The 24080-nt window shown below is 40.3% G+C and overlaps 2 long non-coding RNA genes across 3 annotated transcripts in view; both read left to right on the plus strand.

The window, feature by feature from the left end:
• LOC122562103 overlaps positions 1–24080 on the plus strand; it is a 354404-nt gene that overhangs the window by 168908 nt on the left and 161416 nt on the right. The window lies entirely within an intron of this gene.
• LOC122562105 lies at positions 831–19201 on the plus strand. The gene is made up of 3 exons (XR_006315218.1): positions 831–924; positions 5776–5779; positions 19190–19201. It is a non-coding gene; the product is annotated as an uncharacterized LOC122562105 (long non-coding RNA).

Below are 24080 nucleotides of genomic sequence, written 5' to 3' on the forward strand. Positions count from 1 at the left end.
CAGCAGAAATAACTGGATAGGGTATGGCTTCATCCCCACAGCGCAACGAATTCCCACTTTCCACCAAAATCCCGGATGTACTAATTTAGTTGCTTGCTGTCTCACAAATGAAAGATTTCATTGTAACTTCTTCCGGTCCCAGTAAGGGCAAAGCATCTATGAAAGCTGCTCTGAAAGTCCAGTCTTCACACTATACTTCTGCTTTCACCAAAGATGATTAGAGTCCTCCACCATGGAAACAGACAGTTCGACGCAACTCGTCCGTGCCAACCAGATATCCGAAATCAATCGATTCCCATTTGCCAGCATGTGGCCATGTCCTTTTCAACCCTTCCAATTTATGTACGCACTCAGATGCTTTTTAAATGTTGTAATTGTACCAGCCTCCACCACTTCCCCTGGCAGCTCATTCTATACATGCACCACCCTCTGCATGAAAACGTTGTCCCTTAGGTTCCTTTTAAATCTTTCCCCTCTCACCTCTAACATATGCCCTCGAGTTTGGACTCCCCTGCCCTGGGGAGAAGACCTTGGGTATTCAGCCTATCCATGCCCCTTATAAACGGCCTCCGATGCTTCAGGGAAAATTTCCCTGGATTATCCAGCCTCTCCAACTCTGGTAACAGTCTTGTAAATCTTTCCAACCCGTTTCAAAGTTTCACAAGTTCTTTCCTAATCCTGGAGACCAGAACTGAATGCAGTATTCCAAAATAGGCCAAAATAATGTACAGCCACAACATGACGTCCCAACGCCTATATTCAATGCTCTGACCAATAAAGGAAAGCATACCAAATGCCACCTTCACTATCCTATCTACCTGTGACTCCACTTTCAAGGAATTATGAACCTGCACTCCAAGGTCTCTTTATTCTGCAACACTCCCCTTAACTGTGTCAGTCCTGCCTGGATTGCTTGACCAAAATGTAAACCTCTGATTTCTCTAAATTAAAGTGCATCTGCCACTGCTCGGCCAATCCAATTAATTCTAATTGATAGTGAACTCTCTTTCCTCTCTTATTCCCTAGAAGCTAAATATCTCCATCCCACACATTCCCTCGGTTTTCACTTTTCTGAAATTGGGAGAATAGGGTTAAGAAACGTATCGGCTACGATTGAATGGTATGAGCAGACCTGATGGGCTGAATGGCCTCATTTCTGCTCCTATGTCCTATGGTCTCTTGCTGTCCAGGACACAGAGAGAGAGAATGGGAGCAGGAGTCAGTCATTTGGTCTTTTGACCCTGCACCAGTATTGAACACCTCATAACTGGATTTGGATCTACCTACAATCGAGGTGGATAGGCTGGGACTTTTTCACTGAACCACAGTCGGTTGAGAGGTGACCTTATCGAGGTTTATAAAATCATGGCCCACAGGAAATTACTTCACCACATGAAATGACATCACCCACCTAAGTAAACCTAAACACACATATAGAAAGAGGGCCATGCCACAGTACTTCATCCGAAGGCTCACTAACGATATTACCTAGTATGGTGATGAAATGTCTGAAAATGAACCTTCCAGCTCTGCCTACATCCAGAACCTCAACCTGAGCTACAAATCGTTTCAAATCTCGCTAGCCACTAATCATGCAGATCATCCATTTTCTTCTTTTACATTTAGATGCATTCATTTTCTTCTGTTCTTTTTGTCCAATTACATATTTTGTTGAGCTCATTACGTAAATTCTGCTTCTTTCATTTCCATAGTCCTTTCTAGGTTGATGTCACCTGTAATTTTGTTTATTTTGTAACTGAATTCCTCAATGTAAGCCATTGACATAAGTTAGAAAGAGTAGAGCTAAATTCAATCCCTGAGTCACTCCGTTTAGGCATTCCCCTACCTCTCCAATATAACTGCTCAAATAAGTAGTGATTATTTTTTCCTCTATTGCATGTCCTTTATCTACTTCCAAGATTTATTTTGCATCACCGGTACAGTCAGATTACATAATTGCCATGCTTTCTCAAGTTGGGGTGTACCACATTGCAGGGCAAGAGTCTGCAATGAGCTGTCACTCCCTTAAAGTTGTCAAAGAAAGGCAACTACATGTGTTGGCGCTTAAACCTGGAATAGCAACCCATTTCTTAAAGACATTAATATTATCTTATTTTGAAAGCTTTCTTGCATTTTTTGATAGTTTTCATAATCTATTCCCAAGAATGCATGAATAGTGGATTCAGATCCAAATTTTGACCTTGAGTACGTGTTTCAACCTTTAGGGTTGTCTGTGACTGATTCATATAGGCCTTTGATGGGCTTATTTCCATGTTTCCTGTTCATACTGCCTGAGGCATGGAAAAACCTGAAATGCTTCTAAGATTATATGCCTGAATGTTACACAATGTTTAAGGGATATATTAATGAACACTGCCTGGGAACATATTACCGAATGTTTTCATAACATTGTAATGCTTTCTCCCCATTCAACTCTGAATGGCAAAGTATTATGTTTCTATCAAGTTATATTGTTAGTCTTCTCCCCCCATTAATTATTCCTTATCCATGAAAGCTAGTTGATATAGCTGCACAGTTACAAGTGCAAGTATCATATGATCACCTATGGCTCAGAGGTGACCTTAAGTGGTGAGTGTGTCCTGAAATTTATTGCAATTTTGTGCAGTGTCTGTACGCCTGTACTTCCATTGTGAGCAAAAACTCTGACTTTATCTTTCTCAACTTTCCTAATTCAAGATGCTGGGTAATTTTATTGTTGTCCCACACATAAATCATGTAACCTAGTGCAAATTAGTCACTGTACTTTCAGGACTGTATGGCTTTGTGTTGACGTTAGAAGAATTAGGTGGCAGAGTGCTTCAAGGTCCACTGCAATCGATTTTAGGCTTACAAACAGAAATAGCCATTTGAAAATGTTTCAGTTGGCCTTGCATTGCACGTTGGTCATAATAGCTTGGATTCAATTCCTGAATCAGCTAAGTTCCCACATTCTCAAATTCACTTCTCACCTGAGGTGTGGTGGTCCTCGCGTTGAATTCACCACCCAGTTGTTATTCTCTCTCAAATAAATCAGCAGCTTATAGTCGTACATCACTCCAATGCATCTGCTCCTGCTTCTCTGTGATCAGCCTGAGAACAGCTGGAATGGATTTAAGTCAAAGAAACATAGAAATAAAATTGTGATTGTTCTTGTATTTTTGAGGATGCTGTAGTCAGTAAATAGAAAACAGTTTTGCAGTCGGAATTTGTTTTAAAAAAAAACTATGACTCCTTAGATAGGAACAGAATATGTCTGTCCCTTTTATATCCTTTTAAATTGTAACAAGGAGAAAATACATCAGATTTGCATTTGAATAAAATATTTAGTACCTGAAAGAGTTAACTGACCTTATGCAATAAGCTACTTCCATCAGGGTACCACAGAATGATCTTGGAGAGAGCTTTTGGGTTTCTGTATGTGTCGTTGTTCTAAAGCAAAGTCCATGTACCCAACTCTTAGGTTGAGCCTGATAGGCACACAAGGACTGATCATGTATCTCAAATATATTGTCATTAGCTATGAAACACTATGAACAAAGCCTTTACTGTTTGTTAAAATTGCTGACAGAGGGGTAGATTTTGCCACACATATCAAGTACATCTGTAATGATGACCTCCTGCTGTGACTGTGCTGGCTCACCATAGGAGTAATTTACCTCCTGTCACTCTGCCAGCACCTTACTTAGCCCTACACATTTTTATTTTCCACATATTATCAGATATGTTAGCATTGATTTAAAGATAGGTTCATGAAAGCACAAGTAAGTTAGTTGTTTTCTGGCTGACAAGTTATAAGTAGCGATGACACAGGCTTTCCACCAACTCATCATCCAATGTGTGGGAGCCTGTGTCCTCAAATAAATACTGTTTATGAGCAAAGTCTATACACACAAAAATATTTTTTAACATATTCCTAAATTGCAAAGCATGTTTTGCATTATATTTCAGTGAGGTAAACATATTTGGAATGTTCCCAAATCTTGAATGACATGGACATTGGCCAGTCAGTTGGGAAATAGGGTGAGGTAGACAGAAATTTGATTCTCAATGTCAAGAGGAAAAAGATCAATTATCCAACCAAGTTATGAACATGGGATAAGAATGATACCAGTGAACAACGTGAGGCCTGTTTGCATCCATTTTACTGCTTCAGCATGTTATTCTTATCAAGTCTTGCCTCCATGGTATACAGTTTCCTATTTTCCCAAACACCAGAAAGAAACTAGAAGGTGGTAATTTCCGACATGAAAATCAGAACAAGTACCTGGCAACTCCAGCTTGTCATTTGCTCATCTGGGTCAGCAGTCACAAACATCTCAGCTCACATTCCATGATCAGTGAATGCCCACAACCTTGTCTGCAGATGTTGGCATCAGATATATCTGAGCCTCACCACATCTACATGGCACACTCCAATTCTCTTTCGATAAGGTTCTGCACTTCTGTGTTACACTTTACAGCACATAGCTCCTGCCATTGGAATACTGCTGTCAGGACACCCTGCATGCAGGGATAAGCAGTCATGTCATGGATTGTACTAGAGTGCATCTTGGGACTCTTCACTTACTGTCTTAGCATACACTCGCATTAAACCTAGTTAATGCTGACAGCATTTTTGCGTTGCCTTGCCTTTTTGCACTTTTCATTCTCAGCCAAAACCTGAAGGCTTAAAGCACTTCTATCTTGCCTTACCTTTGAGCACTGACATAAAAGTTTGTTGTGATTGTCAGCAGTGATTTGTCAAGGGCTGAACCTGTTTCTATGCTACATTGGTTTCACATCTACAGTATGTGCCACAGCTTATGCAGCAAACATATTGCACATGCTTCAACCAAATGGTCATGTCTCCAAGTCTCAGAGGAGTAGTCCATAGGCATCTCAAGGTGATAGCCTTCAGTCAGGGGGTCCAGACAATGGCTCAAATCAAGGGCTTCATTTACTATCAGTTCAGGGGCTTTGCAATGGTCAGCCAGCTGATTAAGTCAGGAGACACATATGTCTACAGTCCAGGGAGTGGGAAACAGTCAGTCCTGCAGGTCTAGTGCAATCAGTCTAGGGAGTCATCTATAAGTCAGTAGGGAAGCTACACATAGATCAGCCAGAGCTGTCCATCAAGGACAGTCAGGGGTGTGGGCCACAGTAATCTCTGTGGGGGGTGGGGGGGGGGGCTCAATGAAAGTCAAGGAGGGGTTTATCAGGGATCACTATTCTGCTAACGAAGTTGGGGAACACAGTTTTGTGGATAGGGATTCAGAGGGGACAATAATTGTGAAGGGTGGAGGGCCAACTCAACATAAAAAGAAGGCAGATGACAATAGTGCATTGCGTTACTGTGAGAATGTATGTCATTGATGCTCACAATAATCCTGGCTTCGACAGGTAGATAGTGCAGGATGACAGTCACCATGATTACATTGTAAGCTACACTGAACAATAGTAACACTCCTCTCAACAATGTTCTAAAGTTTGAGGCTATGGACAAGTAATTAGTGCAGCTTGGTTCTCAAATAGCAATACAGTTATGCATGTACATTCGTGTTCGCAATGAATTTTCAGCCATATCACTGCCGTGCCCTGAGAAGTGCTTGCTTTTGGTGCTCAGTGAGTAGCAACTCCTGGCTGGCAACTCATGACTTGATGTACAGTTGGGCTTTTAAAATGGCACCAGCAATGGGAATTCTGGGAGTTCAGGACAGCAGTGAGTATATCTACCTCAGTTCAGTATAAAAATAGGATGACAGCAGTCCCACAGACGCTTAGTGCCGATCTAATGAGGCAAGTTTCGGAAAATAGTATAGCAAATTTTGCCACGTATTATACTTCTATTCCATTATCTAAAAGAAATGCTACTATTTATCTGATACACTACAGTTGGGTGCCTTAACATACAGAGAGGAACCCTTCATGAAACTTGACACTAAGCCAATTTCTGGTGCGCATTGTACCTTAAATAGACATGCTTCTGACAGCATCACTATATCATAGCATGTGACCTGAAGATGTAAAAGTCTCAGATTCCATTTTAACTGGGCCACTTGGAGCATGATATGCTGATTAAAACTATAACTTGTAACCAGAAAGCATAATATTAGCCCAAACATTGAAATGTCTGTAATTGTAATATTTGTAAATATCAGGAGTTGCAAAAAGCATCTGTTGAACTTTTACCCATATCCAGTTCTTATGTTATGGGAACGAATCATTAGAGAATCGGCTGTAGGAGCAGAAGTAGGCCATTCAGCCCATCGGGTTTTCTCTGCCATTCAATGAGACTATGACTGATCTGATAACACTCAACTCCATGTTCCTGCCTTTTAGCCAAATCCTTGATTCCTTTACTGTCTAACTTCTTGAATATACTTAATGGCATGGCCACTATAGTCCTCTGTGGTAAAGAATTCTATAGATTCACTGACCTCAGAGAGAAGAAATTCTTCTTCAGCTCTATCTGAACTGAGCCCTCTGGTCCCAGACCATCGCACAAGGGGGAAGAACAACATAATCATTGCCCAATCCAGAACAAATACCCCACCAGATTCAAAACCCACTGCAAAGGCAGTTCACATCATTGCATCCAAAGTGAGAAAATCAACTTAAAAATTGGATACAGAAATAAAAACTGTTACTCCAATTTACAAACACAAGCTACAGATCAGTACATTCAACACAGCTTGTGTTTTCACTCTCTTTTAAGATTCAGTATGATTTGAGTTAAAGCTTATTTGATTTATTTAAAGTTTGACAATCAGATTCATCTTATAAAATGTAAGAGTTTATTGTTTGAAAGAAAAATAGCAGGACAGTGTACATACGGTAACAGACAAAGTCATCTAAACAAAATATTTAAGGTGCCTTTTGGAGTAAATGTGGATGCTCCTTTTAACCAAAGGCCCTCATATTTCTTTCAAATCTATATGAACACAGATTGTGCTCAGTATAATTCTTAGTTTATAAAAGAATCTTACTCTAGATCTTGCAGATTTTGTCCAAAATAGGGACAATGACAACATTGTGTGAACAGTCTTACAACTTGGAATCAAATTAGAGTTAACACATGTTGTGGACCATTTGTGTTGAGTAATTGAGGGTGTATCCTGTTTAGTCTAGACTAACTGATATAAGCTATTTAAGTTCCTATATTAATTTATTTTGTGATTATGAAATATTTTGGATTGAATCTGCATAATTAGCAATGAATTATGAATGTTAAGGCACCCAATTGTGGTGTGTCAGATAAATAGATGCATTTCTTTTAGATAATGCAATAGAAGTGTAATACTATCGTGTTCCCTATGACATGAGTTGACTTCATGTGAATGTTTGAAAAACAACCATTGAGACATATTATTTTCAGAGCTATCTGCTGTATTCTTTAGTTTATTTCATGAACCTTATTAATTACTAGAATGAAATAAACCATTTAAAAAGATTCATAGTAAATCTGGTGAATATAGACCCTTTCTACATAGTTATGGAATGTGAAAGGAATTCTTCCTTGAGTACATTACTTAAAAGACTGACAGATTATCATTTTGAAGTTACATTTTAAAACAGCTTTGCCAACTGCTCTAGGCTAACTTGCCATGCTTGGCAACCTGTGAATAATGATGATGCAATCTAAATGGAAAGGAAGAGTTTGCATGACCCACATGACTGACAATATTATGCAGTATGACTGAATGAAAGCTAGGCACATTTTTATATTCAAAGTTACTCCTCAAAGCCATTGAGCAAATTATAAATGTGCTGACCTTGGGGTGGCAAAAATTTGATTGAAACAGATGTTGAGAATAGTAATGAAAACTCACAAAATATGTAAGCTCAAGTATTCAAGGTTTCTTTTAAATAAAAAGACAGCATATTTGCAATAGCTTGAACTATCATTGTTGTCTTTAGATTCAAATATAATGCAGCAACACTTACAAAGATGGCTGGTAATTGTAGTTGTTCATAGTTGAATGATATATTTCCATTTGTACACAGATTACCCAACCTGTTGTGAAGTTTCTTTAGGGTTCACAATATTAAGGGTCTGTTGAAGAAATGTTTTAACAAGGCGATCAAATTTTCATTTTTAATGCTTGCAAATACACATTTGAACTCATTATGAAATACTTCCAGATGTCTGCATTGCTTATCCAATCAAAATTCATTTGGACCAATACATTGGGTGTGTTTGGTCAGTTGTCTGCTAGTGTCCAAACTGTAGAGTGCCAGAAAATATGTGCAAGGCAGTATGTCCAGAACAAGATTATGATTGGTGAATTGCCATTTGGAAAGATCTCAGAAAAATAGGAACTGCGAAAGTGAAAACTCAAAATCTGTATTTAAACCCTTGTGATTCATCAGAAGTTAAGCTGCACAGTGCAAATTCTGGCACAAGTAGAATTCTCTTACAAACAATGATAAATGCTCAAAAATTTTTCTTATAAATGCAGAAGTTCTAATTTAAGTATTAACCATTACTTGCTGAACTTGCTAAATTATGGGAGTCTGAGACATTGATGAAAGATAATTGATGTGATCATCTAACAGGACATGGTCAGATGAGTTCAAAAGGGACATGCAAATATACAAACAAATGAATTAGGAACAGCGTTTGGTAATTCAGCCTCTTGAGCCAACTCTGCCAATCATTGAGACCATTGCTGATTTGACTGTCATCTCCAATCTTCATTCCCACTAATAACCTTTCTCTGCCCTGCTTAACAGAAATCTATCCAACTTTGCCCTTAAAAATAGTCTGCTGCCACCACCTTTTCAGAGTGTTGTAAAGACGCATGACTTTGTGAGAGAAAAAAAACTTGCATCATCTCTGTTCTAGATTCTCCCATCAGAGGTAACATTCTTTTCACATCTATGCTGACAATACTTCTCAGGATCTTATATGTTCCACTCAAGTTGTGTCTTATTCATCTAAACTCCAGCAGAGACAAGCCTAGACATGTAACCTTTTCTCAAGTGACAACTGCCATACCTTTCATCACTCTGTCCCCTTATATTCTGATATATTCGAGTAAATCTTCTCTGAACTGCTGCCATGCATTTACATCTTTCCAGAAATAAGGTGACCAATGATGCACACAGTACTTCAGTTTCACTCTCAACGGTGCCCTGTCTGACTGAAGCATAACCCTCCTCCCTTTGTTTAAATTCACTTTGTGATAAATGTTAACTTTTCCTAATTACTTGATGTACCTGCATACTATCTATCTTTATGAGATCAGCAAATTTGGTAACTGTACCTTCCATTCTTTCATCTATGTCATTTATATAAATTGAAAATACTTGAAGTAGCAGCACCAATCCCTGTAACAAATCATTGTTACATCTTGACTACCTGAACAAGGCCCATTTACACGTACTCTCTGCTTGCAATTAGCTAAGCAATCTTCTACCCATGCTAGTATATTATACCTACACCATGAAGTTTATTTTCCACAATAATCTGTCATGTGGCACTTTATCAAATGCCTTCTGGAAATTCAAGTAAAATATATCCAGCAGTCCCCTTAATCCACAGTGTGCATTATCTTGAAAAGATTGGTCAAATATGATTTCCCTTTCACAAAAGCATGTTGACTTTTCCTGATTTCCTTGAACTTTTCTGAGTGATTTGCTGTAACTTCTTTAATAACAACGTCAAATATTTTCCTTATGACCAATGTTAAACTAACTGGTTTGTAGTTTCATGCTTTCTTTTCTACAATGTCTAACTACTTTGCTCAAATTTGTTCTAGTATATCAATATAGTCAATCACTATGTTATGTCCACAAGTCTTCAGGAAGATTTTGGGTGACTTTCACACAAAAAAACCCTATTTATAAGACATTCAGACATTCAACATGGAAATGGCAGTGAAGCAAGTGCATAAAATATTGTAGACAAACAGGAGGCTGGAAGAACACAGCAAGCCAGGCAGCATCAAGAGGTGGAGAAGGCAACGCTTAGAGTATTAACCTTTCTTCAAGACACCCTTCTTTAAAACTCTTCTTGCAGCCACCTGTTTGTCTACAATGGATTCTAGCATCTGCAGTTGTATTTCTCTAACTACATAAAATACTGTGATGTGTAATAATGAGATCCAATTAAAATGGGCTCTATTTTTTCTAATAATTATAGCTACAATGTTATATTTGGTCCCATCTACCCCTGATAATTCTTGATTCCCTCTCTGATAAAAATCTATCCACCTCTATCCTACAAATATTCAATGATGTCACTTCCACTGCCTTCAGAGAAAAAGTTTCAAAGTTGTTCAACACTCTGAGAGAAAATAAATTCTCCTCATCTATGTGTAGAAAGAGCAATTTTAAAATAGTTGTCCTCTAGTTCTGGATTTTCCCACAAATGGAAGCATTTCATCCACTTTCACCTTGTCAAGATCATTTGGGATCTTGCACACTTCCATCAAGGCAGTGCTCATGTTTCTAAAATCCAGTAGAAACAAACACCCTTTTTCTTCTGGATTGTTGTGATCATTTTGAATATTTTTCATACAAGCAAAGTGTAGAATTATTCAGAAAGAATGGAATGACTGCCAACCTAGTCCCTGAATTTAGAAAGATGAATTAGAACAATTGACTCTCTTGGGTCTTTGATTTCTCGGGGAGAGAAGGATAAGGAAAGAAATGTTAAAAATCTTTAAGATCTTCATTAATGTGGAGAACTTGAATACATAAAGGATCATTAATGGGCATTGGACTCATGTATTAAGGAATACAAAGTAAGGTTAAAATGATTGGGAAGAAAATTGAATATTTTGGCACTTTAAATTAAAATTATAAAACAGATTGTCAGTAGGCACAATGGCTTAGAAAGCAATGGCAGAATGAATTTCCATTGAGGCTGGCTCAATCATTTGCTGCTCCATCATGGGTAAAGAAAACTAATGGATGGAAGAGTTGGCTGAATGGATCAATGGTCTTCCTCTGTCTCAAACATTATTGTGTCACTGCAATAATGTGTTAAGTTTTAACACCAATCAGGTGTCAATTTTTTCACGTTCTCCGCAATCTAGGATGTCAAAAAAATAAACTTCTCCTTGTTAATTTTTAATGCATGTGTATTCAGTCACATTACATAAAATTTATCGATACTTGCATAGTCTGAAAGTTAACTCTCAGCACTCTCCTCAGCACTCTCCTCCAGTACACATGATGTTTTCATTTTATTTCAGCAATTCTTGCAAATTATCCTGCTATTGAATGGTAACTATTCTGTAGAACTGTAGCTATTTAAATGGTCAGCCTTCTGAAAATGGTGGGGGGGGGGGGGGGAGATGCCTGCCAGGGTGTCTGTGAGAATTGAAAGAAAACTGTTCCAGCAATTTCAGTACCAGTTTATTGACATGATTCTGTGACTATCACTTTAACATAATTAATACTTGGCTGCTTTCCACGCACAATCATTATCAGTGAGGGAAGGGTGTCGTGCTGAGTGGCTTGTAAGTTCACAGTTTGACTGAAAGCTCAGTGAGATTGTCAAAAGATTCAAAGCAAAATACTGCGGGGAAAACTCAGCAGATTTTGCTGCATCTGTGAAGAGAGAAACGTTAATGTTTAGAGTCCAAACTGATTTCTCTTCTTCCAAGTTGACACCAAGTTGGATTTGAAATTATAAGATGCCATGGGGTTGGGTGGGTGGAGCATGACCTATCATGGAAGTTTGAGAGGCATCAGGGTGTTGGTAAATATTTGTATTGGCATGATGGTCATGAGAGGCCATTAGTGGATGTGTACTATGGATTGATGTGAGTTAGCATGTGTGGGCATGATGTGAGGTTAAAGATTGTGATAGATTGGGACAATGGCCTTTTAAACAGCCCACAACAGCCCTCAGCAGCCTGAATGTCCACCTGCATCTGGATGTGAGGGATCTAATTCCGTCTTTCATATGTATGCAACCCACCTCCATCATTCCCCCACACCTCACCCAGTATCCCCACCCAGATTGACGTTCCTGCAATTCTGGACACTTTGTCCAAAGAGGGTTTGAAAGCTGAAAGAATTCCCAACTCTCTCTGCATGACTTGGGAAAGATAGCCAGGCCACAGTATCCGGGATCTGTCAGAGTGTAACTACCATGAATATAGCAGGGAAGCATGATGACTGAGGGAGGAATTAGTTGACATATTTGAGAAATGATGAAAAAAGATTCATCCATGTTGCATGGAATTGCTATTGCCATTGTCAAGTGGCTTGTATGACCAGTGTGTCAGGAGACTCCTGAAATGTGCAGTGTTGCCTCATCCAAATGTTGTCAGGTTGATCAGCCCAACTACAGCAGCATCATTTGAGGAATTTTGCAAGCATTGTGAGCTGACCATTCATCCAGGATGAAAAGACAATGATGTTTGAATGGCCTGTCATCCCTCACTTTTTCCAGGATAACAGGACCATAAACTGTGGTGATCCTCAGTGATGCCCACTTCTCAATTGTTTTCCTGTGTGAAGATGTCTGATTTCTCAATGATTCCATTGACCACATGCTCTGGCAATCTAAAGGAGACTAAAGTATGGCCATTCAATCTCCTCAGCTCATGGGAATGCTACTGCCTACGGAGTTAAATACCTGTCACTAGGGTATCACTCATCTATTGAGATCTTATCAGGTCATTCATGACATTGGACCCATATTGTCCTGACCACTCTTCTTTTTCTGGCCTGTGTAGACATACCTATTGATGTCCTTTGGAGTTTCTGAGCAGATTTCATCAACCTGACACAGAGAAAAATAACTCTTGCCTCTCAGCAACTGAATTGGTTATCACATCAAGATAGGCATCAAGAGACCAATGGAGCTTCTGACTGATGGCTGCCCATGTCAATGCTGGGCCTTTGCAAACTCATCTGTGTCATTTTGTTAATGGAAAGTAAATGGTAATGCCAACTGGTGAGTTATTGGACAAGTAATCCAGAAATCCAGATTAATATTCTGGGGACATGCGTTTGAATCTCAAAATGGCAGATGGTGAAATTTAAATTCAGTACAAATAAGGAATTAAAAAAACATTTGCCTCATGATAACCATGAAACCACTATTGATTATTATAAAACCCATCTGGTTCACAATGTCCTTTAGGGAGCGAGATATGCTATCCCTACTTAGTCTCACTACAGCTGATCCCAGACCCATAACAATGTTGTTGACCCTTAACTCCCCTCTGAACAATTAGGAGTGGGCAATAAATGCTGTTCTAGTGGGTAATGCCAATATCCCATGAAGGAATAAAACAAAAATAAACCTCCTGGCAGATGCTCATCTTTCCAAAAGGCCGTTGATGACGGATGACTGGATGCCACCTCCAGGCTCCACTCCTGGCACTTCTGATCAGGCACCCCTGAGTCACTTAGGCACTATACATTTAAAAATAATGTCATGTAATTAACCCTGATGTGACATAGTGTCAATACCAAGAACTGTTTCCTGTATCTGTCTCCCAATCCTCTGTTAAAAACCTAATCAAAGTCTGAGTATTGATGTTTATTTTCTATTATCGTTTTATGTCTCAACATCATCATTGGCTCACAGTAGTTGCTAATGACTGGGCTGAAATCAGCATCCTCATGTTCTTACACTGCAAAATCCTTACAGTTTTATTCGACATTTCTACTACAAATTCAAGCTTTTTGTTCACTACTGTTCTATTTTATTTGCATGTTAAGGTTTTAGGCTAAAATTGATGAAGACAAGAATTTTTCCCCTTTTGTTTAATATCTTTCATGATCTCCCTAGTCAGTTTAAAGGTCTTTAATAGAAATAAGCCCTTCAATTCAGAGTCACAGTGACAAGAGGGTCAATGATATTTTGTCTCAGTTTTGCAAAACCATTGATCTTGTCCTCTAGATATTCAGACAGATGCTTTTGTATAATTGAGAAAAAGGGCTGTCTCGCCAGTATCTGTAAATGGAAACTGCTAATAGTACTATACATCCAGACTGATTAGTGAGATTGATGAAGAATTGATGAGTGGAACAGTTCCCTACTTGTACAAATCAGAGCAAGTATAATACCTATTATTAGATTAACATTCGCTATTATGCTTGGTTGGGAAACCAGTTATTCTTGAAGTCCTAAATGCTTGCTTCAGTCTAAATTTGCACTAAAATTGAAATCATCACAAGATGTTAAAAATGACTATTAAACAATCATATCCAATTATTTCTCAGTTTCAGTTTGATTGTGAATTGTATATGGGCTCTATTATCTGGCAACAATGGAAACATTTCTGGTCATTGTTAACCTCAAATGTTGTTATCAATAAAGGCAAAAGGAAATGTGATACTTCAGACTGGATTTCAGTCTGAAAATAAATTTCTCTCAGCAGAAAACTGGTTAAAGAACAATGTTTTTAAGTATACCTCTGGGCATTGAAATTCCCTTGTGTGTTCCTTTTTACCGTTGCGTGTCATTAATCAGTGAGCTGAAAATAACTTGCTAGGTACTGACATGTTAAAAAAATTGACGCAAGGGTAATTGACCAAAATTGTCATTCAAAACAAGAAAAGTTAAATCTGCAGCAGCACTCCTTTGACATTTTGCTGCTTTAAATCTGGAAAATATGTTTCTCAGGAATATCACAGTAAGGCACTCTAACAGGATGGTCAGCTCTTTAGAATCTCTCGATACGTATTGGTTGTTTTGACTGTTCATATTGTCATCCTTTTTCAAATCCATAGTGTTTGTTGAAGTAACAGAGTATTTCTACTGATCTGTTCACTGAGTTTAGTTTAATAGTTAATATCCATACTTTCCTAGCTTTAGAATATAAGCCAGTTGAATTATTGTTCAAATTGATCCAAAATTAACTATGTACAAGACTCCTGATGTAATTTTCTCCCCCATGGTGGTGGTGAGAAGCTAAATAATTAGCTGAGTTGACTCTGGAAAGAAACCTAACCTTTTCTCACCATCTCACTGGTTCATTTCTGAGCATGAAGGTCCATGGGTGATCTTCTCAACCTACCACTGGTTAAGACTCTTTAGTAGTCAATTAATGGCCACATAAGTGCCTCAGCATGCTATTTCCTTGATCACCTAAAAAGTGTCTAGATTCCTGACTGGGAGACCAGGGATGCCTGCCAACTGGGTTAAAGGAGAGTTTCAAAATGCCTCAATCTAGGGCAATCGGAGGCACAGATGGAAGGCAAAAGGTCTCTGAAAGCCTAACTCCTGCCCTTTCTTCCAGTCCCCACAAATCCCTTTCCATCTCTTCAACAAGTGTATAAGATTATTTAATCTTTGACTGCTGGATCCCTTGAGCAGCAGACATCAACCAGCAGACTTTAGATCCCAGAATGTCCTGATTCTTGATTGGCTAGCAGCTTCTGGTAATCTACAACTCAAGTATTGAGGCTTGTGATTTATTGAGAAACTCATCGATGTTTGCCTGCCATCTCTGAATGAGCTGTTTGGTGGGCAATTGGACTAACCTTTGCAACAATGGGAATGGTGTATTAATGGCCACCTAACCTGCCAACCCCCATACCCCTCAACGACTCTAACATAAAGGACATTGGACTGAATCTTACATGCTTATTTGACTAAGAATTACTTTTGTCACTTTGTGCAGACGCTTTCTCCCCATGAGGCTTAGCAGGTTTATCAAACTCATCTCATTGAATTTGTACTCTGTCCCTATGGGGCTACTCTTGTCTGATTCTAGCCCCATTCTATCACTCGTCATACTGGGAGAACTTGCCACTGCCAGGATATCCCAGGGTGGACTGGCATCCCTAATACTGGCGCCATGTTAAACTGCCATTCTGCACCCAAACAAACACTGTCAGTCTGGAGCTGCCCTGCATGCTTCTAATATTTGCCCCAGACATGAAAAAGAAGGAAATCTGTGCCCTGCTGTGCAGGCAGAGATCTTGGTGCTGCAGTAGAAGGTGTGGTGCAAAGACAGAACGTTCTCTTCCTCAGGACCAGACCACAGTATCAGACCACACCAACCTGATCTGGGTTTGCCATCCAGGTCAGTGCACTGTTAGCCATCTCAAGGAGTATGCAGCACTGTAGAAAGAAGGTCGATGACCTCACTCTATCCCTGTTACTGCACTAACCTCCCATCCAAGCCTCAAGCTCTACCACACTTGTGAATGCCTGCAACATCTTCCCCACTCACCATTGCCCCCACACCAAAACGTGACACCACTAACCTTGTCAGTTCTCTATGCTGCCTACTCCCTCACTCATTCAGAATACATCTCCAACAGCAGCAAAAGTAACAGCTGACTCACCCAGTTTCATCTCCTGTAATACTTGCCACTCTCATTTCAGAAGGAGCATAATAGAGCAGAAATGTTCGGTGGGCTCTCCAGTATTCAGCTTTTCACTCTTTATGAGGAGAGCATCCTGAGTGGCTGACAGACCATGTGCAAGCCCCTGGACAGGTATCTAATGCTACCCTTGACTTAATGTCCACTGTTTTTTGTCAGCTCTGAATGAAAAAGTAGTACAGTGAGCCCAGTGCTGAGGGGGGAAAGTGCGAAAAGGAAAAGCAAGGCAGGGTTACTGTGAGCATCCAGGTAAGGACAAAGTGAATGAGAGCTTAGAGATCAAGCGACCAGTCTGTGGATACAGACTGATGCAGTACATGAGCTGGGTGCATCTTCCTGCGCACAAAGTTTGTTTAGTGGAGCTTTACATTCTGAGGTTCAGTATTAAAATGCAGATTCATATCATGAGTGGATTGGAGATGTCTCTGAGCACAATTCATAGAATCCCTAACTGCAGAAAAATGGCATTCAGCTCATCCAATGGTACCCTCTGAAGAGCATCCCTTCCAGATCTAGCCCCTGACCCTAACTCTGTATTTCCCATGGCTAATCCACCTAACCTGCACATGCCTGGACATTATGGGCAATTTAGCATGGCCAAGCCACCTAACCTACACATCTTTGGACTTTTGGCGAAAACCTGAATACCCAAAGGAAACCCACTCAAACACAGGGAGAACAAACAGTCATCCAAGACTGGAATCGAACCTGGGTCACCTGGTGCTGAACCACCGTGCCACCCTGGTCAAATGTCAATGTCTATGAATGTGGGTTGTATTAGGTCAATATTCAAGGACTAACTGTAACTCTGAGATGTTGGTTCCTGAAGGTTTGTTAAAGCAATCAGCAAGCAGAATTGTCCTGATACCCACTCTGACCACTAGGTTGAAAATTCTTAGCATCCAGTTTGTTTGCAGCAGACAGTACAATAAAAAGATGCAAATTGATGAGACATGATGTGTAGTTAATAAGCAATAATTCCCCATAACAGACAACTTACCACTGCATCACAAGTATCTCACCTTGACTTCCAGATTAGTTAAAAGATGGAGCAAGTTGTTTCTGATAATGAGATAGAACGTGAATGAAATCTCCAATGATTCTGACACATTTAAGAACCTAAAAGTTAGAAACTATTTTGGAAGAGGAGGTGTAAAAAGAGGTTTTGCAGACACTTAATTGATTTGAAATGAATAAGGTGGAAGCAATAGATATAACAGGTAATAGGTTGTATATATATTGGTAAGGCATCAGAATTAGAAGAGATACATCCAGGTATATTAAGGGAAATTAGGGTGGAAATTATTAAGTCCTGGACCTAATTTTCCAATCCTCCACACGGATGCTGTCAGAGAACCAGGCATTTACAAATGTTGTACCTTTTGTTCTGGAAAAAGGATGCAAAGATAAATCCAACAATTAATTTAATTGTGAGGTTTTGAAATTTTTACAAATAATAATTTGGAACAAAGGCACTTGGATAAATGAGGGTTAATTAGGAAAAGCACAAGTCATGTTTGACAAATCTCCTTGAGATTTTGGTTAGATATCAGAGTGGATTGATGATGTTAGTAAAGATCACACGTATTTATTTTCTTTTTTCAGATGGTGGAGCAAGAAGAGAAAAGTGTCAAAAAGTGCGGTGCTGCAAAAGCACAGCTGGTCAGGCAGCATCCAAGGAGCAGGAGAGTGCATGTTTCGAGCATGAGCTCTTCATCAGGAATGTTTCTGATGAAGAGCTCATGCCTGAAATGTCGACTCTCCTGCTCCTCAGATGCTGCCCGACCACCTGTGCTTTTGCAGCACCCACTTTTTGAGTTTGATCTCCAGCATCTGCAGTCCTCACTTTCTCTAAGATGAGAAAAGCACTGCTTTAAAACAAGAATTGTGCAAAGAGTTGCAACGCTTTTAAAACCAAGTTGCTGGAACTCATTGTGAGTTGTTTTTACTTTGTGCAAGCAGTGTGGGAGGATGTCTGAGATGCCATGATACTGTGAGTATGTGTTAAAAGCGTGCTTCCCTCAGAAACAAGTTAATGATTGGTCTGTCTGTCTGTATCTGTCTTTCTGTCTCTGTCTCCAGCGGAGTAGCCAAATCTGGAAGACGGCTAGGTATTCTCTCGCTCCATTTAGAGTCATAGAGTCATAGAGAGGTACAGCATTTAAACAGATCCTTCAGTCCAACTCGTCCATGCCAACCAGATATCCTAACCGAATCTAGTCCTATTTGCCAGCACTTGGTCCATATCCATTTAAAACTTCCTATTCATATACCCATCCAGATGCCTTTTAAATGTTGCAATTTTATCAGCCTCCATCACATCCTCTGGCAGCTCATTCCATACATGCACCACCCTTTGCGTGAAAGCGTTGCCTCTCAGGTCTCTTTTATATCCTTCCGCTCTCACGCTAAACCTATGCCATCCAGTTCTGGACTCCTCCACCCAAGAGAAAATACTTTGTCTTTTACCCTATCCATGCCCTTCATGATTTTATAAACCTCTATAAGGTCAGCCGTCAGCATCCAATGGTCCAGGGAAAACAGCCCCAGCCTATTCAGACTCTCCCTATTGCTCATATCCTCCAACCTTGGCAACATCTGAACCTTTTCAAGTTTCACAACATCCTTCGGATAGGAAGGAGACCAGAATTGCACACAATATTCCAAAAGTGGTCTAACCAATGTCCTGTACAGCCGCAACATAAACTCCCAACATTCTATGCTCAATACTCTGAACAATAAAGGAAAGCATACCAAACATCTTCTTCACCATCCTATCTACCTGCAACTCTACTTTCAAGGAGCTATGAACCTGCACTCCAAGGAGTCTTTATTCAGCAACACTCCCTAGGACCTTACCATTAAGTGTATAAATACTGCTAAAATTTGCTTTTCCAAAATGCAGCACCTCACATTTATCTAAATTAAACTCCATCTGCCACTCATCAGCCCATTGACCCATCTGATTAAGATCCCCTTGTACTCTGAGGTAACCTTTTTCGCTGTCCACTACACTTCCAATTTGGTGTCATCTGCAAACTTACTAACTATACCTCTTATGCTCACATCCAAATCATTTATATAAATGACAAAAAGTAGTGGACCCAGCACTGATCATTGTGGCACTCTACTGGTCACAGGCCTCCAGTCTGATAAGCAACCCTCCACTATGACCCTCTGTCATCTACCTTGAGCCAGTTCTCCTTGTACTCCATGAGATCTAACCTTGTTAACCAATCTCCCATGGGGAACCTTGTCGAAAGCCTTACTGAAGTCCATATAAATCACATCCACTGCTCTGCCGTCATCTATCCTCATTATTACTTCTTCAAAAAGCTCAATCAAGTTTGTGAGACATGATTTCTTACACACAAAGCCATGTTGACTATCCCTAATCAGTCCTTGCCTTTCCAAATACCTGTAAGTCTTGTCCTTCAGGATTCCCTCCAACTACTTGCCCACCGCCGAGGTCAAGCTCACCAATCTATAGTTCCCTGACTTGGCCTTACCACCTTTCATAAACAGTGGCACCACGTTAGCCAACCTCCAGTCTTCCAGCACCTCACCTGTAACTATCGATGATACAAATATCTCAGCAGGGGACCCAGCAATCACTTCTCTAGCTTCCCACAGACTTCGAAGGTACACCTGATCAGGTCCTGGGGATTTATACACCTTTATGCGTTTCAAGACATCCAGCACTTCCGCCTCTGTAATATGGACACTTTTCAAGATGTCACCACCTATATCTTCCATGTCCTTCTCTACAGTAAACACTGATGCAAAATACTCGTTTAGTGTCTCCCACATCTCCTGCGGCTCCACACAAAGGTTGCCTTGCTGATCTTTGAGGGACCATATTCTCTCCCTACTTACACTTTTGTCCTTAATGTATTTGTAAAAACCCTTTGGATTCTCCTTAATTCTATTTGCCAAAGCTATCTCATGTCCCCTTTTTGCCCTCCTGATTTTCCTCTTACGTATACTCCTACTATCTTTATACTTGTCTGAGGATTCACTCGATCTATCCTGTCTATACCTGACATATGCCTCCTTTTTTAAGCAAAACCTCAATTTCTCTAGTCATTCAGCATCCCCCACACCTACCAGCATTTCCTTTCACCGTAACAAGAATATACTGTCTCTGGACTCTTGTTATTTCATTTCTGAAGGCTTCCCATTTTCCAGCCGTCCCTTTACCTGCAAAGATCTGCCTCCACTCCGCTTTTGAAAGTTCTTACCTATACTGTCAAAATTGGCCTTTCTCCAATTTAGAACTTCAATTTTTAAATCTGGTCTATCCTTTTCCATCACTATTTTAAAACTAATAGAATTATGGTCACTGGCCCGAAAGTGCTCCCCCACTGACACCTCAGTCACCTGCCCTGCCCTATTTCCCAAGAGTAGGTCAAGTTTTGCACCTTCTCTGATGGGTACATCCACGTACTGAATCAGAAAATTTTCTTGTACACACTTAACAAAGTCCTCTCCATCTAAACCCTTAATGGTATGGCAATCCCAGTCTATGTTTGGAAAATTAAAATCCCCTACCATAACCACTCTATTATTCTTACAGGTAACTGACATCTCCTTACAAATTTATTTCTCAATTTCCCTCTGACTATTAGGGGGTCTGTAATACAATCCCAACAAGGTGATCATCCCTTTCTTATTTCTCATTTCCACCTAAATAATTTTCCTGGATGTATTTCCAGGAATATCCTACCTCAGTACAGCTGTAATGCTATCCCTTATCAAAAATGCTACTCTCCCTCCTCTCTTGCCCCCCTTTCTATCCATCCTGTAGCATTTGTGTTCTGGAACATTAAGCTGCCAGTCCTGTCCATCCCTGAGCCATTGCTATGTTATCCCAGTTTCAAGTTCCTAATCATGCCCTGAGTTCATCTGCCTTCCCTCTTGCATTTAAGTAAATACAGTTTCATTTCTCAGTCTACCTAGTTCTCTGCTTTGTCCATGCCTGCCCTGACTGTTTGACTCGCTGCTTTTCCCAAGTGTACCAGTCTCAGATTGATTTCTTTCCTCACTATCTCCCTGGCTTCCCCCCCACCCCCACCTTGCTAGTTTAAATCCTCCTGAACAGCTCTAGCAAATCTCCCTGCCAGTATATTAGTCCCCTTGCAATTCAGGTGCAATCCATCCTTCCTGTACCGGTCACTACTTTACCCCAGAAGAGATTCCAATGATCCAAGATTGTGAACCCTTCCCCATGCACCAGCTCCTCAGCCACACATTCATTTGCTCTATCCACCTATTCCTACCCACACTAGCTCATAGCGCTGGGAGTAATCCAAATATTATTATACTAAAGGACCTCCTTTTTAAATTCCTGCCTAACATTTCGTATTGTCCCCTCAGAATCTCATCTTTTTCCCTTCCTATTTGTTTCTGTGTGTACAAAGACCTCCTGCTATAACCTGGTACCTCTAGCCACTGACCAAAAGATTGTACAATTAGTGTGCTGACTACCCTGTGTCTTCAGCATAGAACTGCAAGTCTCTGGTAGTAAGGAGATTCAAGAACAGAAGGTTTTGGAAGAAGAAAAGCAAACACATCATTGAATGGTTCTATTGAACTATGTTTTATCAGTATTGTTTTCTCTACCCATAATATTACATCCATGTTTTTTTTGTCTGTGTGAGTCTGTATATTTGTGAAGGGGTTTAGAAGGGGAAGTTTCATTTGGTGGATCTATGTGTTGAGAATTGATAGTTTTATTTGCCTGTAGTTAGAATTGTTTCTTTGGAAAAAGTAGGAATTTATTTTCAGTCCCTTAATGACATGGTCATAGGTAAATCAGTTGGGATCTTATAGTAAATTCAACAGAAATGAGATTCTCAACACCAAAGAAAAAAAGTACAATCTGCAAACAAGATTCTCAGTAGATGGAAGTGAAAGGCTTACTTGCATCCATTTTTATGTATTATGTGATCATTACCTAATCTTGCCTTGTTGAAATGCCATTCCCTATTCTCCCACCAGCCAAATAGGAATGAGCTGATGACAATTCCTTGCATGATCATCAAGACAGATACTTGGCAATTCCAGCTCAATACATGTTTCTCTGGGTCACCACCTTGGCCAGCATTCCCCAACATGTCAAGAAACACTTCAGGGGGCAGCAGCTGCTGACACCCCATGTCAATGGACATTGGCATCAGACATGTACCAGCCTTGCCACAGTTTCGTGGCACATCTCAGACCTAATTACCATATCTTACTGCATTCAATGCTGCACTTTGAAGCACCCAGCAACTATCATTGCCATGCTGCTGCGAGAACACTGTGCACATAGGGACTGGTGTCAAACTCACGGATTAGACCAGGCTGCATCTTAGGGTTCCATGCTTGCTTTCTGAGCACTCCCCAGTTTGCACTTACTTTGATGCTCAAATGGGGGAGGAATGGCATGGTGGGATGGGGGGGGGGGGGGGAGTTGGTGAGGGTGGGGGTAGCAGAGCAGCATGATTTTTAGTATAATTATGCTGTAGGCCAATGACACCCGGGTTATGATGGAAGACAAAGTAATAAATTTAAAGAGCTGAACAGAAATGTTTGGAAGCTTAGTACCGATGGGCTCAACAGGGATGACAAGGAAGAAAGGACTGTTATAAGTTTGGGGGTGTCGGGGAGCCTCTTAATTACCGAACTGAACGTGCACCTCCCTTTGCCAAGTATGAACTATGGTGCCTGCTATCCTCCAGACCAAATGCAAAATGGCTGCAATTACATGCGGAGTGAGCAGAACAAGTTTTTTCCTCTGTCAAAGCATGCAGCCTCTATTCATAATTGATATGAGGCCATTCAAAGACAATTGCATTATTCACACACTTTCACAATTTGGATTGACATCATCTGTAATCATGGTACCCTGCGTGTGAAATGCTTGCAGTGTCCAACCGTACAGAATACAAATCCTGGTCACAAGCAATCTTCACCATGTCATTGGTCATTACAGATTGATCATAAGCCACAACTTCCAAAAACAACAGGAATGATATCTTCTCATCTTGGTCACCAACTTGCTCTAATGTGCAATGCTGCCTTTCTTGAGTAATGTTGGAGTGGGGGGAAACAAGGAATCAGGTAATTATACAGAACTTTCAATCTCCTTCTGAATCATAAGAATACGGTCGCACATGTTAAAGATCCGTGTTGAGACAGTCTATGGCCCTTGTTGTTGGAATGTTCCCTGTCCCCCTTTGGAATACGTGCCAAACCATCCTCTGTGAGTGGGGTGAACACTGACTGCTCACATTACTAAGAACCTGTTCCGTTTCCCTCCAAACCGTTTATTGGAAAGTGACCAATGGATCCAGCTACTACAGGGGTTATTGTTACTGTTGCTGCAGTGCATATGGATGGAGAGATTAAGGAGAAATAAATGCACCAACAAACCTTCAACCAGCAGCAACCTCCTGCAGTTGCTGAACAGCATGCTACTGAAGCAGACCAACTGAGGGACCCCTCAGGATGCATAGAAGGTACAGGAGGCCCAAAATCTATTATTCCTGATGCCATTTCTTCCAAATGAGCAAGGCACACTGTCATCCCAGACTGAGGATGTCCCAGGACACTGAATGGCTGAGAAAGTATTTGCAGTCTTCTGAGGAGGAAGATGAGAACATTGAGCAGGAGGAACATCACCTTCAGCATTTTTGAGCATTGTAGTGTCAGCCACAACCAGCCGATCAGAGTTAAAATCAACACCTGGGACTAATAGATGTGATGTGATGGTGTTGGGATCATTTGACTGTAAATTTGTTGCTGCTCAAAGG

The sequence above is a fragment of the Chiloscyllium plagiosum genome, chromosome 24, assembly GCF_004010195.1.
Source record: "Chiloscyllium plagiosum isolate BGI_BamShark_2017 chromosome 24, ASM401019v2, whole genome shotgun sequence".
NCBI classification, from domain to species: domain Eukaryota; kingdom Metazoa; phylum Chordata; class Chondrichthyes; order Orectolobiformes; family Hemiscylliidae; genus Chiloscyllium; species Chiloscyllium plagiosum.